General features: G+C 41.7%; 1 long non-coding RNA gene across 1 annotated transcript; it reads right to left on the reverse strand.

Moving 5' to 3' along the window:
* Positions 1-1419: 1419 nt before the first annotated feature.
* LOC125145415 lies at positions 1420-10102 on the reverse strand. The gene is made up of 2 exons (XR_007143787.1): positions 9963-10102; positions 1420-3591 (listed from the first exon to the last, which is right to left on the reverse strand). It is a non-coding gene; the product is annotated as an uncharacterized LOC125145415 (long non-coding RNA).
* Positions 10103-13332: the final 3230 nt, after the last annotated feature.

The following is a 13332-nucleotide window of genomic DNA, read 5'->3' on the forward strand; positions in this document are numbered from 1 at the left end:
CACCGTTTGTAGCTCCACGGTGCTGTTGTCGTGTAAAACGCTTACTTAGCATCGGACAATCCAGTGACTCTTAACCACAGCTCCGTTGGAGGCCAGTGATATCCCTGCTGAGGGCCTGACCTCGCTCCCATGCAAACTCTGATGGATCGCTCCTGCCACACAAAGGCCAAAAGATGACATCGGGAGTCTGTTAGCGGAGAAATATTTATCAAGCGCCCCTGACACGACCCTCAGGAGGATGGTCCTTATTGTCGGAGCTCTGTATGAGGTCTGCAGGGCCTTTTAATGAAGGTCGCTCGGATACCGAGCTGGTGCTGTACTTTAGCTCCAATGACTAGTATAATATTTTTATATTTATAGGTACTCGCTTTGGTAGTGGGAGTAATTTCACAGTAATGTGTCTTGAAGGTTGTTAAAAGCAGGTTAAAGTGAGAACTGGGTTCTTTTACACACAAACACACACACACACACACACACACTGAGTTCATTAGCACTTCAGACAGAAAAGGACACTGCACAGGTGTCACCTGACAGGACCATTAACTGAATTGATCACAACAGAGATCTCAGTTAGTTCAGCTTGTCCAGCAAGGTCACTGCCCACTAAAGCTTCTTACTAAAGGTTTTAAAGATGCTTTCAGTGATGATGATGATGATGATGATGACCAAGATGATGTTCTTCTCTCTTCATAGGAGACCGGGCAAAAGAGACGGCGGTAAGATCGATTAGCTCTATTAAGCTAGCACTCGGGTGAACGTTCACGTTGTTCTGATGGAAATATCGGTTCCTCAGAATCAATATTATAATAAGTTTTGTCACAGCACACACTTTGGCTGCCACCTTCACCTGATTAAAGAGGTTCCAAAAAAAGCACAAAAACACAGTAATAGATAAAAAGATTAAAAAAAAATTTTACTCCTAGCATTCATGACTTGCAATAACTGTGCAAACATTCCTATAGTTTCTTATCAGTTCCTCCGAATTCTCACGGTGACGATAGACAGGAAGTTTATTTAGTGTTTCAGTGTTTTAACCCTTCAACAGATCTCACATCATCGTGGTCTCTGCTGCCCCTTGTGGATAAGAAGAGCAACTACACAATTGTTTAACTTTTACAGTTTACATCAAAAATTGTGCAATAGTTTGATACATGAACAACAAAACAATTTATTTCTGCTCAGGTTTAATAATAAAGTGCCGGCGAAAAGACACAGAGATTATCGATCGAGTTTAAATATCCAATCAGCTACCAATCAACAAACAGGAACAAACACTCGACATTTAAAATCTAAGATTTACTGAAAGAAAGAAAAGAAAAGAAAAGAATTTATAATAATAATAATAAAATTTTACTCGTGGATACAAAACATCCGTGAAAGGTTTTTCTAAAAATAAAAAAAATGGAACAATCGGTCCAATATATTTGAAATGTAATATTTTATTAATCTTTTATAAATGTATTACTACCGCAATTCAACGATTTGTGTTCTTTAAAAACAGGACGATAGAATTCTTTAAAAAGAAAGAAAGATTAGAATCGTTGGTAAAAGTGGAATAAATATTTGAAAAACAGTTCACTCAAAAATCTGAAAACATGAAAATGGAAAATAAATCGGATTCTAAAAAATGAACTAAAAGAAAGGTGTAGATGAGATCCTTAATGACTGAGAGAAGAGAAGAGAAGAGAAGAGAAGAGAAGAGAAGAGAAGAGAAGAGAGGTGAAACAGAGGGGAACGCACTCCATCTTGAGTGATTCATCTCATTCTCACTCGTTCATCACATCCCTCATCCATCTCAATGTCCCATTTGTCTCTCTCTCTCTGTCTCTCTCTGTCTCTCTCTCTCTCTCACTCACTCCCGCTCCCTCTTTCTCCTTTATGGCTTCAGCTGAGTCAATATGCAAGTCGACGCTCAGTTTCTGTCACCTGTGAGTGTGTGTGTGTGTGTGTGTGTGTGTGTGTGTGTGTGTGTGTGTGTGTGTGTGTGGACAATTCCAGGCCATGACAAGTTTCTCCTCAGCAGGACTACACCTGTTTGATTGATCTCTCTCTTCTCTGAGGATTCAGTCTCTTAGGGTTTGAAATGGAGGTGGAGGATGTGAGGTTACAGACGTCCCCCACTGCTCACTCAGCAAAGAGAGAGAGAGAGAGAGAGTGTGTGTGTGTGTGTGTGTGTGTGTGTGTGTGTGTGTGTGTGTGTGTGTGTGTGTGTGTGTGTGTGTGTGAGAGAGAGAGAGCTTTATTCGGCCTCAGCAGTGTCCTGGGCAGGCAGCCGACAGCGCCGGTGATTAATGATGACAGCGTGTGGAGTTGCTCTCCAATTAGCCAGAGCGAGAAGCAGAGTGAGACGCACTTTATCTTCCTTTCCTCCTATTTTTCCTTCCTCCCTCTCTCATTCTCTCTCCCTCGTTCCGTCTGGCGCTTTGTCTCTCAGCACACCGGCTCCATCTTTCTGTCTCTCCGTTGTCCTGATTGACTAAACGCCTTGATGAACATTCAGCGCAACACCATCACGCCTCAAACACGCCAGATCCCGAAGCAGCGTCTTTTCATCCAACAAAACAAAACAAAACAAAACAAAACAAAACAAAACAAAACAAAACAAAACAAAACAAAACAAAACAAAACAAAACAGTAACCCTGCCTCCTGTCCGCTCTCAGACAACGCTGGCTTTTTATAAAAGATGTAAACCGTAAACATCTACAGCACTAGCAGCAGAGCCTGATGGTGCGTCACGGTTCCACGTCCACGCGATCCATCACAGCAGGCCCGTGGACGAGCTCAACAGCGGCGGAGCGTGATGAAGGCGCAGTAACGATGGCGTACCGCTAATACTCTTCACGCCGCACCACCAGCTGGACTCCATTTAGGAACGCTCCGGGGGAACACTGTGCTCGTGGAAAAACGTGCCTTGGCACGGGAACGTGGGGAATCGAGTCGCGCCAGAGCCGTGCTCCAAATGACAGCACACATGACGTTCATTTGGGGGCTCAGGACTGAAGGGGGGTGGGGGTGGGGGTAATGGGGAGGGGGTTCGTTTGATTCCTAAGCCACATGCCTCTGGGCGGCTTCGCTGTAGGTGTGTTAGCCTCAACGCAACCGAAGGAAGTTATTTATAAGTTTTTCCACTGAAGTATATATACATTTTATTACTGAACAGAAACATAAGCTGATGTCTGGTTTTCATAATAAAACGATTCAGACTGCAGCTGAGGGAGAAAATAAATAAAGACAAAAGTTTCCATTTATTTTAATGACATTTTTACACTTAAAAAAGATTGAATAAAATTTCTACAAAAAAAAAAGAACAAAAAACGTTCTCTTTACGTCTGCGGTATCGATATCGCGCTCAGATCTGGATGCTGATTGGTCAGAAGATGTTGATTCATTTATCAGTGAGGTGAGAGTAACTCCTCCTCTTCATCACTGTGCTGAAGAGTAACTCCTCCTCTTCATCACTGTGCTGAAGAGTAACTCCTCCTCTTCATCACTGTGCTGAAGAGTAACTCCTCCTCTTCATCACTGTGCTGTTGACGAACTTCCTCACATGGACTGGATCGTTCTGTACACGTTCAGGACAGAGAACAGATCTGCTGGAGGATGTTGGAGGGTTAAAGATGTCATAAAGCTCCGAACTGTGTGAGAACCCCCACACACACCCACACACACCCACACACACACTCACACACACTCACACACACTCACACACACTCACACACTCTCATACACTCTCATACACAAACACACTCACACACATGCACACTCACAAACACATTCACACACACATATGCACACACACACGCACACACACACACACACACACACACACACACACACACACACACACACTCACAAACACACACACACTAACGCACACACACATAAAAACACATTCTCACACACACACACACACACACACACACACACACACACACACACACACACACACACACACACACACAGTTGCACTTAAGTGTAGGTGTCAGTGTTAGTCACACAGTCAGATTTGTGGCTGTTTAACTTTCCCGAGGCACTTCGTCAGAAACTTGGCACAACAGTGTGAGCAGGTTTAAGCCTCCTGTCACACACACTTTGGGTTAGCGTCAGCATCATGACAACCGGCATAAACTCGTGACAGCCAGCATGGCACACTGTTCCGTAATGACACAATAATGTGTCAAGACCAAAAAGCTGCCCGTCGCTGAGCCGCAGCAGAGCCGAGCTCTTTGGGTCAGAGGACCTGCTGATGGAGTCTCGTCACAACATCCTCACTGGAACGCTATCACAACCTCACACTCACTAAACCAGGACCGGGACAGGAACCTGACACATGCTGATCATCTGCCTTCAACAATATTATAAATAATAATAATAACAATTCCGATCGGTCAGAAGGCGATTCATTTTCAGAGAGATTTCTATTCACGTGCTCGTACTACATAATACCTTAGACGGTTTCTATAGCAACGGCTCACGCGCATGGAATTTGTTGCGTCGATACGGTGAAGATTTCTATAATGAAGAAATATGTTTATTGAGGACTTAAGGAAGGAGTCTCCAGTGCCAGTGCTTTGTAACAGTCAGATGTAAAGCTGGAATGTATTCAAGTAAATTCCAGTATAAAGTGCAGTCTTCATGATCTAATAAAGTTTTATTTTATAAAGTAAGAAATATGAATCAGTTTCCGTGTGATTTCTCTATAACTTATGAAGTGTTTCAGGCTGTATGAGAGTCCTGCGACGGGTCGAAGGTGGATGTCAGAACACACACCGGTGTGAGACGCCGTGCAGAAATCTGTCACGTCTCCTCTAATGAAAGGCTCAGTGATGAAAGTGCTCCTGTCAACACCGAGCTATATTTCCCTTAAACCTCAAAAAAACCCCTGAGTGTCCTTCCGTCTCCTCCTGTGACCCTGCGCCGAATCTCTGTATGAGAAAGACACGAGACCAAGTCACATGGGGAGGGAGAGAACCGAGAGAACTCAGAAGGTTCTCAGTCATGTGATCTTTCCAGAAGAGTCGAAACTCGCATTCTTTACAAGGAGAGAGAGAGAGAGAGGAGAGAGAGAGAGAGAGAGTGAGTCGATGTATGCCGAGAGAAGTAGCAGAAGGATGAGGACAGGAAAAAAAACAGTAGAGAGAGAGCAGTAGAGGGAAGAACGGGAGATGAGGAGAGGGGGGAGAAAGATAGGAATAAATAAAAGAGATAGAGAAAAAAAAAAAAAAAATAGAGGCAAGGTATAACTATCAAATTTTTATAAAAATATCGCTATCTCTTATCTCTACAAACACAACAAACACACAACACCACACACATACACACAATCTTTCTCTCTCTCACAAACCAACACTCCTCTCCGCTATCTCTTACACAACAGAATATACTTCTCTATATATATAGATAAAAAAAAAAAAAAAATATATATATATATATATATATAGATTGTTGTCTAAATATATCACACAAACACACTATATATATCAACACAAACTTATCTTTCTCTTTAAAACTCTCTCACTTTTTATAAAACACTCGCTTATATTAATCTCTCTCTCTTCTCTCTCTCTCTCTCTCACACACAACACACACACACCACCCACACACACACACACACACACACACACCACACACACACACACACACACACACATTCACACTTCTTTCCTCTAAGACACACACTCTCTCTCTAAAGAGAGGGAAAAAGAAGAGAAGGAGAGAGCAGAGAGAGAAAGAGAGAGAGGAGAACAGACGAGAGAGAAAAGAGTAGAGAGAAACGAGAGACGAAAGGAGTAGAGGAGAGAGGGAGAGAGGACAAAAAAAAAAAAAAACAAAAGAGAGAGAGAGGAAAAGAGAGAGAGACCGAGGAGAGAGAGAAGAGAGAGAGAGAGACCCCCGTACCGTAGGAGACATTGGGGAAAAAAAAAAAGCAAGAGCAGAAGAGAGATAAAGAAGAGGGAGCGCAAACAGGACGCGAAATAACAAAATTAAAAAGAGAAGAGTAGAGAGAGAGAAAGAGAGAGAGAGAGAGGAGAGAGAAATATCGTAATCTCTCTCTCTCTTAAACACACACTCTCTCTCTCTCTCTCTCTCTCTCTCTCTCTCTCTCTCTCTCTCTCTCTCCTCCGACTCAGCCATAAACCAAAGCCAGCTGTCACTGAAAACTGCTGCAGAGAGGGAAAAGAGGAAGGAGGGAGAGAAGGAAGGAGGGAGGGAGAGGGGGAGGGAGGGGAAGGAGGCCTGATTATCCAAATACAGTCATTAAAGGAGAAATGTGTTTTTCAAACTGTCAGGATGATTAATGAGCGCGAGCAAATCCTCACAAATGCTCCTGTTTAGTCTAACTGGCAGACATGATCTTAGGACTGATTTATGGCAGAGCTGCTCGGAGGCCACGCAGAGGTTACGGGAAGGAGGGGGAGAAAAAACAGAGCATGGCCGAAACTGAGAGAGAGAGAGAGAGAGAGAGAGAGAGAGAGAGAGAGAGAGAGAGAGAGAGAGAGAGAGAGAGAGAGAGAGAGAGAGAGAGAGAGAGAAGAAAAAGACAAGACAGAACAAGAAAGAGAGTTAAAAAAAAAGAGACATTATGAGTGTACAAAAGTCACAAAGGGAAAGAAAAGGTTTGAGAAAAGACAAAAAAGGATGATGAAAGAGTGAAAGTAAGAGAGAGAGAGCCGGAGGTAAGAAGTCAGCTAAAGAAATTTGACAGAAAAAAGAGAAAGTAACATAAACACAAAAGAGACAAAGTGAAAAAAGAAAAAGAAATAAGAATAAAATAAAGTAAAAATTACAGAGAGAGAGAGAGAGAGAGAGAGAGAGAGAGAGAGAGAGAGAGAGAGAGAGAGAGAGAGAGAGAGAAATACACATAAAGACAGACAGATTAAGGGGGGAAAGAGACATGGAGACAGAGACAGATTGATAGAGTTGGACAGATAAAGGGAGAAGACAGGAAAAGAGAAAGTAAGTTACACAGAGAGAAAAATCACAGGAGAAAAGTTAAAAAAAACAGATAGAGAGAGAAATTACAGAGTGAGAGAGAGAGAGAGAGAGAGAGAGAGAGAGAGAGAGAGAGTGTGTGTGTGTGTGTGTGTGTGTGTGTGTGTGTGTGTGTGTTTGCGCACCAATAAGGCAAGGCTGACCTCTGTTGTGATTGATTGTCCTCCAGCCACCACTAAAGTGCTGATATGTCGCTTTCTTACTACTGCTGACCTTTACTTAAAGAGCACCATCTCAAACACACACACACACACACACACACACACACACACACACACACACACACACACACACACACACACACACACACACACACACACACACACACACACACACACACACACACATACACACACTGTAGCTGGTAAGATCTATTAGCTTGGCAAAATGTGCAGAATCATTAAGCGTCTCTTTGCTAAAGGAATGCAGCGGGTTTAAAGAGAAAATAAAAGTCTCTGCTAGCTCTGCTAATGTTAGCTAGCTCATTAATAAACTTGCTCCTGCTTTTATTTTCACTAAATATACACAATAATGTTGTCTATTGATGTTTTTTTAATTATCGTTAACATAATGTTAGCTTTAAAAAGGGATTTCTGACTGAAAAATATAGCTAGCAAGCACGGCTAATTATTTTGATTACACATTATGGTAGCTACACTCATGTTAGCTAGCATGTGGAGATCTCAGCTAAACAAGATGAACATTTTAACATTAGTTGACTTGTTAGCAAAGTTTTTTCATTATACATTATATCGTTATCCTAATATTACCTAGCTTACAAGATGTTATTTTGATTAGCTTGCTAGCAAACTATAGAACAAGTTTTGGTTAATCATTAGTAGTTAGCCTAACATTAGCTAGTTATCTATTACAAAAACTTTGTTTGTTAGTTTGTTAGCAAATTTGGCATATGGATTATAGTAGTTAGTGTAAAGTTAGTATGCAATATGATGGCTCTCTTATGTGTTAGCTTAAGTTAGCACCCATGTTTACAAATTAAGCAAAACAATACAATACCTCAGGACAGAAGTACACCTAATGAGAGCTAGTTCACTACATAAACTCACAACTAGCTTTATGTTCAAACAACACAATTGTTAGGCTAACGTTAGCTAGCAGATTTGGATGTTAACATTGATTATAGTCATTAGCCTTATCTTAGCTAGCTTTCAAGTAAACTTTGAGTATATATTTGAGAGATAGCTTCAGTTAGCATGTTTGCTTTTTATCATTCATTATGTAGTTATATAGTAATTGTTTAGCAGTTTAAGTGAGCTGGTTAGCAATCAGTGTTGTTGTTTTGGGCACATGTTATATTAATTTGCTAGCTTACTAGTGATACATAAATGGTCAAATATGTATGTTTCAAATATGTTGGCTTTTTTTTTATTTGTAAAGAAAAAAAAAACATGATTCCTAGACATAAAAACCACCCCCCCCCCACACACACATTCTACTGTGTGATTAATAACTTGATAAGTTTAACAGACTTCTCTCTCTCTTTCTCTCGCACTCTATCTCTATGTCTCTCGTCCTCCCTCCAGCGACTGGATCTGTTTCTTTTCTTGGCTCTGTGAGCGTAGGGGGTCTAAAATTTTTCCTCTGCCTCCTCATCATTACCATCATCATCTGTTCCTACACACACACACACACACACACACACACGTTCTGTCAAATAGGCAGATATTTTTCAGAGCTTTTCAAACACACTTCTCTAATGGCATTACGGAGGAACAGCCCATACCACATACTCCCATTCTCTGTCACACACACTCCTTCAAGCACGCACATGCACACACACACACACACACACGCGCACACACACACACACACACACACACACACACACACACACACACACACACACACACACACACACACACACACACACACACTCCCACACATGACGCACAAAGCAGGAGGATGTTGTCCCATATGGAGGATGTTAGATGGGCCGAGAGTTAAGGAGGAGAGGACGGAGTGTTTATCTAATGCTGTCCAAGGACAGCTCCTATCGGCCTGTCTGGTATCACACACACACACACACACACACACACACACCCTCAATCATTCTCTCTTACACACACACACACTTAATCATACTCTCTCTCACACACACACAAATACACCCTCTCAATCATCCTCTCTCACACACAGGCGCTTAGGGCTATTACACCTCAAGCGAACGCCAGAAAACTAGCATCGGTTCACCATTGAGTGTAAATAAAATACTTTCTATTGCATCAATGACTTTCTAACTATTTAGCTGTATGTGTATAGTTGCGGCTCAGAGTACATCCAGCTAGCTTGCCATTTATTTTTAGATAATGTACACAAATAACAGTCCCTCATCATAACATGCTTATCTTGGTTAGCTAAGATGTTAGATTGTGTATCTTGCGTAATAATTAAGTAAATAATTCACTGGCACTATTGTACGATCAGGTTTATGATTGGCTGATTAAATCTAACTTAATCTCCACCCTTATAGAGCCAGGGAATCCTGTCAGTCATTGACAAACACACACACAAACACACACACACACAAAGACACACAAAAGAGATTACGAAGAATGTCATCATGCTGGCGGTCTTTTAATTTGGGAATCTGTGGATGCTGTGAAAGCCAAAACACAGAGGCGTGTGTGTGTGTATGTGTGTGTGTGTGTGTGTGTGTGTGTGTGTGTGTGTGTGTATGTGTGTGTGTGTGTCAGGCTGCTGTCAGTGTGTGATTTATGGCTGTGAGACTCGCAGCAGTCCTCACTGCCAGTTCAGTATTGTTACATCTGACATCTAATGAGGCCCGACGTGCCTTCAAGAGCGGCACTTAACACAGGCTTCCATCTCCGGCCGTCACTCAGCCCCGCCTCTTCTTCTTTCTCTCTCTCTCTCTCTCTCTCTCTCTCTCTCTCTCTCTCTCTCTCTCTCTCTCTCTCTCTCTCACACACACACACACAAACATACTCACATCAGTGTTGCTAAAGCTCTCTCGTCCCCCTTTCGCCTGTCGCTCTCAGTCCTATTTATTCTCCACATGAGCTGTCTGAGAGAGACAGATCTCTCACAGGGAACCACAGCAACCATGAAAGTCTGTCAGGCCAGTGGGCGTGTCTGTGTGAGACAGATGGGCGTGCTTTTGAGTTCATATATGGGCTCAGAGACACGCCCATCTGTCTCACACAGACACGCCCACTGGCCTGACAGACTTTCATGGCTGCCGTGGTTCCCTGTGAGAGATCTGTCTCTCTCAGACAGCTTTAGACATGAACGTGTAACCCAAAAGTACTTTTGTGATTGCAATCAAATTAGCTCAATGTAGCTGGCTACCTAGTACCGACATGTAACTATAAAGGATGTCTTACTTGATTCTAACACATGCAACGCAGTGAACACATGCATCAAAAATGTAAAGGCAAGCTTTATGTCTTGAATTACAGACAATGTGAAGACACAGTCATGTCAGAAACAAGACTAAACCATCAGGAAAATCAACATTTACCTCTGTTTTGAGGAATGTCAGTGTCACATTACAAATCATAAACTCTGAACTGTGTGGAAATTTCCAGTGCTTTCAAACAGATGATGAAGGACTAATAATCGATTAAGCGGCTAACACTTCACTGCTAATGCTTAACATTAGAGGGATGTGGTAGCCTAGTGGTTAAGGTGTTGAGATACCAATCGGAAGGTTGTGTGTTCGATTCCTATGTCCACCGGCTGGGCCCCTGAGCAAGGCCCTTAACCCTCAATTGCTCAGTTGTATAAAAAATGAGATAAAATGTAAGTCGCTGTGGATAAGGACGTCTGCTAAATGCTGTAAATGTTAACAGAGAGGATAAAGACACAAAGACACTGAAAAAGAGATGAAACAATTAGGAATAGTGACTTTTACCTTATTTTATTGCTAATTAACAAAAAAATAACTGCTGTAATTTAAGTGGATGTTAACTGGCTAACAGTTCAGTATGATAGAACATAGTCACTAGTCAAAGACAATGTACAGGCAGAGAAACCATGGAAACCAGTTAAAGTTGGCTGGTTGCTAACATTTTCCTCACACATCTTGGACTGGACGCTTAGCATTGACCTTTATCCGCATTTGGGTTTCTTTGTATTGAGAAATGTCAACATCGAATCATAATGTTTTCATATATTTGACTTCTGTCAAGTCAAATCACATACGCGAGGAACACGGGATCGTATTTTAACCTGCTTTCTATTTTTCTTATTTTTCGTTTCTCTAGCATTCGTCTGAACTGATTTGACATGACTGTGCCAGTTAGAAAACCTTAAACATAAAGGCGAATGCTCGAGCGCAGAGTGACCTTGCTTTGGCAACTCATCACCTCAGCTCATTCACTCCCACGTGGCTATGATTGTTTCGAAACAGGAAAGGGGTCTCGCCGTGAAAAACAGGGGCCAATGAGAGTAATGCAGGTCGAGAGCTCTTTGGTTCCGCTTTCTTGCCTCTTCGTCTCGGGTTTCTGTTCGGCAAACCGACCAATTCGGTCAGGACCCTTCTCTGTAATCAGGAGCAGCGTCTCTGCGTGCCCGCTCCGCTGTCAGACGTGATTAATGGCGCCCGGCCCCCGGCGCGCCTCGCCTTGCCAGCCCTGCAGATCTTCCCCTGATACTTAATGAACTCTGACAAACTTCTTTTCTCTCATTGTGTTCCGCCAAGTCTTCTCTCTCCCTCCCTCTCTTCTTCTCTCTTTCTCGCTTTGTTTAAAGGTGCTCAACATAAATTTACCACCACGGCGCCAAAGAGCAGGTCATGCAAGGTTCTCATGTTTCCCCCGTAGTCAGGTTGAGGGAGGTTAAACTTTACGATGGAAACACAGCCAACGCTGTAGGCAGTTCAACTGATTCCAGGTTGGTAGGAATGTAGGCCAGTTGTGATGTGGAGGTTCCACATAATACAGTTTTCTCACTGTTTCAGGGTGACTAGATTTAGATTTAGTCACCAAAATACCCTTTTATGACACTCCTGGAAAGACATGCTTATGATATTAATTAGAATTTAATATCATTTCTGTATATATAATGAACATTGAGTAGATATTCCAGATTTTGATGGAATTCTGTTTTGGAATCTTGGATTTTTTTTTTTTTTACATATTTGGAAGGGTAATAAATTGAGTTAGGACTTTTATGTCTCAGGATTTGATTGGGGTGTTTTCTGCAAACGTTTACATTTCTTTGCTCACATGTGGTAGTAGAACCCTTAAATGTTTTTGGTTTTGTATATTAAAAGTCTGATATTGTGTGGACTTTGTGTTGAACTGCAGGGTTTTAGAACATTACTGAAGCCATATTGAGCCCCAGAAAAGTATTAAAATGTTTATATATGTATACGATTATTTGTGTCAGTTAAATTCCAGTTGTGCATCATAAACGCTTTTGGGGATTTGGAGCAAAGTGAAAGTTTTCTCCTGTCAAATATAATGTTTAAGTGTGAATTAATTTAGTATGAAGTGACAGTAGAAGAAGAAGCCTTTATTTTGTCACATCTACTTAACAGCACAGTGAAATTCTTTCTTTACGTATTCCAACTTTGGAGTCAGCTAATATACAGCACCTGGAGCAGAGAGGGTTAAGGGCCTTGCTCAAGGGCCCGACAGTGGCAGATTCGCAGTGCTGGGGCTTGAACCCTGAGCCTCTGATCAACAACCCAGAGCCTTAACAGCTTGAGAAACCAACACATGTTTGCCTTAATGGTGTGTTAGTTAAGATTGAAGACCTACTTATTCAGGAAAAACTTCAACTAGCACTTCTTTCCTTATCTTTTGCATTAAAAAAACCTTTGACACTTTTTCATTGGAACTTTGAACAAATGTTTTAAACTCATGGTATCTTAAGTATGTACCCTAGTGAACCAGCATTAATGTATTCAATGTTAGAGATTTAAGCACTTATGTACGTCGCTCTGGATAAGGGCGTCTGCCAAATGTTGTAAATTTAAATGTAAATGTAAATGTAAGATTTCCCGGGGGAAAAACGAGCCTCTAAAATATAAACGGATGGAGCTGAAAAAGATTTGAACAAATTTTTGAGCCAACTTTCATTTTCAACCGTGTAGACAAATCCCTGCGTGTGAAACCTATGTGTGGCTCAGCTAGAGAGTTAGCATTAGCAAACAAAAGTCATGATTGTTTTTTAAACACGCTCTGACGTTCCGACTGCTCGAAAGCCGAGTTACGACTCGATTAACGTTAACGATTTACGATGATGTGAAGATGTGCTGTGGTTTTGGCTATAAAATGACTTACTACAAGCCAGTTTTTTTTATTCATTCTGGACCCAAACCCAGATTTCCAGATTTTATTTGTCATCGTCAT

Source organism: Tachysurus fulvidraco, chromosome 9 (assembly GCF_022655615.1).
Source record: "Tachysurus fulvidraco isolate hzauxx_2018 chromosome 9, HZAU_PFXX_2.0, whole genome shotgun sequence".
In the NCBI taxonomy this organism is placed as follows: domain Eukaryota; kingdom Metazoa; phylum Chordata; class Actinopteri; order Siluriformes; family Bagridae; genus Tachysurus; species Tachysurus fulvidraco.